Genomic DNA, 6,572 nt, shown 5'->3' on the forward strand with positions numbered 1-6,572 from the left:
GTTTGAGTGCTTCCATAAATACAGATCTCTTGTTGAAATGTAATGTGGACACTACATCAAAGTCATGAGGACTGGAAAAGGTGGAAAATATAGCTCAAATGAATTCCTTCGATTTTGTAGGGAGCATGAAATTCACAAACAATTTACAACAAGGTATACACCTCAGCAAAATGGTGTTGCAGAAAGGAAGAATAAGACCATTATGGAAATGCAAAGGAGTATGTTGAAGGAAAAACATTTTCCAAATGATTATTAGGCTGAAGTTGTTGCTTGTGCAACATATATCATGAATAGGCATCCAACCGAAAGTGTTAGGAATGTAGTTCCTGAAAAGGCATGGAGTGGAAGAAAGCATGCTGTCAGCCACATGAGAGTGTTTGGATGTGTGGCGTATGCACATGTCCTAGATTAGTTGAGGAAGAAGATGGACAAGGGGGATAAATGCACATTTGTTGGATATATTGATGAATCCGAGGCATACAAGCTCTAGAATCCATTAACCAAGAAGGTCATAATCTGTAGAAATTCTCACTGTAGATTAAACTAATTATGCAATGTACTAAATAAAAAAACTTAATATACTTATACAATCAAACTTGTGGAAGCTTAATCGATTTTGAGCAAGATAAAAAAAACACATATAACAGAGAAGAATAATCAATCACACATGAAACACAGAAGAATACTCTGGGGAAAGCCTCAGCTAAAAACCCCGTTATCTGTATTATCATACAAGTGGAAATATCTCAAGATTACACAAAGCTTTAGCTCTCAAGCTATCCAACTCTCAGTACAATCCCTCACTGTTGCTCATAGACAGAATAGACAACACATATGCCTTCTCCTCAGTCCTCCAAGCCTCCTATTTCCTTGCGCAGTTTCTCCTAGGTCCTCCAGCGATAACCTGTGTGATTCTCACCTCAAACACTGCTCTGACCTCTATAGTAACTGCGCAATCCTCAAGGAATGAATTCCTTCTGCATGCAAGAGATATTCTCATAGGAATATTCTAGCAACTGATAGTACACTATCCCTGCCTTTAATCTCAACTAGGTCTTTGTATGAACTGACATGCATGAGTTATTTATGAGAGAATATTCAGTTATCTGGAGAACACTAGTTACATGAATGCATGCATTAACTAACTGAACTCACAATTAGTTCCACAAACTGTTTGGAACTAATTTAACTGGACTTAACTCAGTTAACTGAGCTAACTAATTACAACTCAAATACAACTCATCCTTATCTCCTTAATTAAGGGATAACTTCCTCAATCAAAGGGATAACTATTGCATGTCTTCACAAAGACTTCATGTTTGAATTTCACCAAGTAATTAACTCAATATGAATTAATTAATTATTTTTCAAACAACTGGTGAGACTAAATTCGAATTTTAATTCTCAATTTTAATTCAAGGACAAATTAAAATTGGAATATATCCTGAAATGCTATCTATAGAAATGTTATTTTTACCATATCTTGTTCCTATTTTCAACACTCCCTCTCAATAAGAAAGGGATTATCTACCACCTTGATCCTGTCTCTATGGAACTCGAATTTACACTTTGACAATGCCTTAGTCAAAATGTCAGCATCTTGCTCCTTAGTCAAAATATACTGCAACAACATGATCCTCCTCGCCACACAGTCTCTGAGATGATGATACCAAATATCGATATGCTTGGACATGTCATGAAATACTGGATTCTTAGAGAGTTTGATACAACTCTGATTATCACAATGATCCAGGTGGATGTTGGCGGCCACCCACCTATCCCATTTGGACCCCCACAACTATCTCTTTCAGTTTCTTAAATTGTAGCACAATTTACTATTTTTACCAGTTTTTCGGGTCCTGAACTTCCGGAGCCGTTTTGAGGCCCTAAACGATGTTTTTTGGGAAATCTGGGGGCAACATGGGGCCATGGACCAATGTTGCCCTTCCCAAAGTGGTATTTCTCAGATAGATCTTTCTAACGAGCTATTGTACGTGTCAAACGGAGATTGTATGCCAAAGTTACAACCCCGGGAAATTGATGTACCAATTTACCCAAACGGGGCCCACAATTTGGCGTTTCATCTTCTAGGGTTAGGTTTTGGGATGTTAAGGGTTTTCCATTGTTTCTCAACAATATATAGGCCTTCAAGCCTCATTGTAACATAGTTCAGAGGCATGCAGCCACCACATCTCTTCTCAAAGATAAGCTACCATCGCCCTAGCTGTTTATTTCCATTTTCTGTTTGTAAGCATATCTCAGTATTTTACATTAACGAAATGAAGTATTATTTCCGCTGCATCTTTGTGTTTATGGTTATCTTTGTAATTTGTTGTGTTCCTATTTAAATTCGGATCACACAATATATCACAATTGGATCCACCCTCTGATCAAACAAACTGGTGGGCTCCAGTATTGCAGCAATAATGCTGCAACTCCTGGGACTCTCGTCTTTACTTTTATCAACCCGATAGTTCGTAACAAACTTGGGAGCGACAGTGCTGTATGCACAAGTACTAGCTCTTGCCGCAGCTGTCACTTGGTCAGCTGGCACAAGTCCGCTAGGAGCTTAAGCCAACTTCTATGAGCTCTTAGAAGAAGCTTTTTAATTGATGGATGAAAGCTAACTCGAAAGAAGCTAATCTATTTCCGAAAAGAGATTGAAAAACTGAAGGAAAACGCAAACCCTAGCAAACCCTAATTCTACCAGCTAGTCCTACTGATGCAAAGGAGAGAATGAAAACTACTGAAAGAGATTCCATTACTTCTATGAAGGTAAAATACATGTGTCTAGACTACCTCTATCTGAAGAAAACATCCTTTTGTATTTTTTAATAAGTTATTAGAATTATCATGCATGTGCTTTTAACTGGCTTTTTACTGTGCAGGGGTGGATCAAGGAGGAGGAATGCTTGGAAAAGGTTGGGAAGGTTTAGAGAGGGTTTAAGGAGTCCCTAACACCCTTCGAGAGAGTTTCACAAAGTTTGGCTATCAAGAAACCTCATTTGTGAGCTTCTACAGGAAGTTTGCAGGGGTTCTACAGGATGTTTAGAGATTTCTACAGGATGTTCTGTAATTTTTCTACAGGATGTTCAGAAATGGGATTTTGGAGCATGGATGGAGGGAAAAAGATGGAGGAATGGGTATGGAGGTGAGATAAGGGTGTGAGAAGGTCCAAGACTTGGTGGATGGAGTTGAGGAGTGGCGTAGATGGTGAGATTTGTTCAAGGAGGGATGAAACGATGTTGCACAAGAAGATGAGAATCATGGCAAAGTAAGCGAATGAGGAAAATGTAAGGTAAGGGTTCTAAGTGAAGGGTGAAGCAGGTAGGTTGGATGGAGTATGGGCAGGTAAGGAAGGATAACAGGTACTTTGCAAGTGGTTTTTCAAACTGAACAAACAAACACTTATAAAACCTATGACCTAGTTACTTCACTCTAATCTGACCTAACAACAAAAGGAAATGAACAACAATTTATTCGAAATGAAATGCGTAAGATAACTTATGAAACTAAGCAATCATCAACTGAAGCATTTAAACACTACTAATATCAGCGTCTGCAAATGAGGATTCCAACACTAAGAATTGCATGACAAAGCAAAACAGCGTTTTTGTTGGCAGCAAAGTCATCCTAGTCACAGCTGCTGATCCCACTGAGGGAGAGGTGAAACCACAGATGTTTGATAGCCCTTTTCTTGAAGCTTTCTCTGTTAACAACCTATCAACTAAATATGAGCATGAAAAGCTATTTTACTCATCAAAAACAACCTCAATAACAAAACAAGATTTAAATCTAAATAGCAGATTTTATTCTAAGAATGCAGCAAAGACACATGAAAGTAAACAAAGGAGGTACTGGGCACTTGAGATGGGCCCAACCCCAAGAGATACAGCCTCCTAAGAGAGAGTTAGAGCTGCTGCCAAGCTGGATTCATCTTTATTGAGCAAGAAATGTTACATTCCAAAAACTGTCCACAAGGAGAACTTGAAAATGTGCTGAAAGCAAAGCTAATCTACTGCCTAAAAATCGAACTACAAACTAGCTAACTTCTACCTACAACATGACTAAAAAATGACTACAAAATGACTATAAAGTGACTACAAAATGACTAACTGAAATGAGGCCCTAAGCCCTCTTATTTATACAAATTTAGGACCCCAATAGTCCTCCTAAACTTTAGGGACTCAACTGCCCAAAACTTGCAGTTAACAGCAGTCCTACTTGACTTGCTTGGCTGCCCTTGTGTTAATTGATTTGGTGGCCCTTGAACTCTGAGTTGATGGTGGAGAATTCGAGGTAAGGGCCCATAAATGAAGGGGACACCTTCCTACAAATCCTCTCCACGAATTTGGCTGCCAAGTGCTCATTTCAACCCTTGATTTTGTCTCCAAATTGACCAAAAAGGCTACACAAAGCACACATTAGACTTGTTGGCATAATGACTAACCCAATTCACTCTATTAGCATAAATATAATAAAAAACATGCAATAAACTAATGAGAATGGTGGATTAAGTTGAATTAGGAGGTTGAATGAGCCCAAATAATTATCCATTTTTGGGGCTCATCATCACCCCCTACTGAAAGTGTTGCTCATCCTCTGAGAAAACAATCTATCTCCTTGTCTTTGATGGCCCTGGTGGCCTCCCTATCATGCCAAGCTTCTGAAGTGTTGTCCTCTTCGCGGTCAGGAAACCATGCTTTTCTCTCTGCTTCTTCCCACTGCCTGCTCCTTTTCCTAGAGAATTCTCAGCTTTGGTATGATTGTGCAAGTATATTCAATCAGATGGTGGCAATGGTGGTGAAAGGAGATGAAACCAGTGGAGGATGGAAGAAAAGAGTGGTTGTATGCCTCCTCAACAGACTTCAAGCTTCAAATGCCTCTCCATAATCGATTCAGGCTTGCCCAAAGGCTCTACAGGATGTTTCTGGTAGAAATACAAAACTTCCTGTAGAAAGTCCTGTAGCTTACTGTAGAAGGTTGAACCATGACTAGATTGTGTCCGAACCCTGAAAAAATGAGTGTTCATGGAGGGGATGGATGTGAGTATGCCTGGGAACTTGGTAGGGACCCTTCTGCTTGTGTTGGGAGGCCCCCTTTCCGCATTGTGTTCCTGCAACCTGCAACAATTTCCAAGGATTAAACTTGTTTTTTTTTTCTTTGTTTCTTCCTTCCTTTTCTTTCTTGCTTTTCCTCTTGCTTTTCCAGTGGCTTTTCTTGTGATGGTTTGCCCTAGGTTTTCTTTCCCTTAGTTTCCTTACCCTTAGTTTTCTTCTCTGCCTCAATATCTTGCTTCCTCACGCTCTGTTTTGGCTTGTGCACTGATCAAAATGGGAATTCTGTATATGGTTTCCTCCCCAGAACGTGGAGGACAGTATCCCTCAAGTGTTTGTTCTTTGCAAACCATTCAACCAGTCCTGTCATGTTTTTCACTCTATCGAGTCTTGCCATAGAAAAGATAATGGGCTTTTTATGGTCATTCAAAATACACATGTGTTCAGCTGTCTGTTCAGGATTGAACAAGAGTTCCTCAATTGAACCATGTAAAGCAGTAAGACAATGCTGCTTCTCTGTATAAGGGAAATAAATCTGCATGTCTGCTCGAGGAGAAACAATGTTGAATTTGGGATCAAAAACATCAATTCCATGAACCACACGATAAAGACCAGGAAGGGTGAAAGCAGTGTGGCTCTCATACTGTCCAACAGTATCCTTGCTTCCAGCAATCTCTTGATATGTGCTAGTGATAATAAAATCTGCATGATTCATTGCAATTAGATCTGCAGTAAACTGGCAAGAGAAATGGTATTTTCCTTCATATTTTTTCCAGTATATGTTTGAATCTGGGTATTTGGTCTTCAAAGCATGGGCTATGTTGCACTGAGTGATTCCTTGTCTATGTGAAATCAGAGATGCAACTAAATTTCCATCACTGTAATTGCCAATGATCAGGTCAGGTTGACCTTTTAGCTCTGTCGTTACTTCATTTAATACATCCTCTGAAAATCTCTCCAAGTAAGGCCACACATCAAATCGAGAAACCCATTTCTGCAGAACTCCTTTCTCTGTTCTAAAGGGTACCCGGAGTATCCTTGAATTTTGTGTTCCACCAATTCTTTCAATTCGTTGATTGCATGGAAGAGTGTTTTTTTCCAAGCCCACCTCTCTCAGAACTCCAAACTCGATGAAGAAAAGTCTGGGCTTCTCTGCTCCAGAATGCTGTGCCATACTTCCTGTAGAAGACCCCCCCGTTTCCTGTAGAATGTTATTCTGCCTTTGAGCGAGCCCGATATGCGGGAGAATTTCGAAAACAGGTAGAAAAACTCAGTGGAGGATGATAGGTTAACCGATTGTGCACACTTCAGTTGAGGATGTGGAAAGTGCAGATGAACAACAGTTCGTGAGTTTCAGCCGAGCCGTCTTTAATTGCTGCATGATTTGTGGTGAGGTGGCAAAAACATGTGCTGGCCATGTAGACGGAAGTGCTATCATGAATCATCATGTTTCCTACCTGTGATCACTCCATCAATCACGTTGAAGGTCAAACAGTCACCATTACTTGTTTCCCA

The 6,572-nt window shown here is 39.8% G+C and overlaps 1 pseudogene; it reads right to left on the bottom strand.

Moving 5' to 3' along the window:
- Positions 1 to 5,328: 5,328 nt before the first annotated feature.
- LOC149243215 (sucrose synthase 4 pseudogene) lies at positions 5,329 to 6,231 on the bottom strand (annotated as a pseudogene).
- Positions 6,232 to 6,572: the final 341 nt, after the last annotated feature.

Source organism: Pinus tabuliformis, chromosome 8 (assembly GCF_031772625.1).
Source record: "Pinus tabuliformis cultivar Carrire ecotype Pingquan chromosome 8, CPIR1, whole genome shotgun sequence".
In the NCBI taxonomy this organism is placed as follows: Eukaryota; Viridiplantae; Streptophyta; class Pinopsida; order Pinales; family Pinaceae; genus Pinus; species Pinus tabuliformis.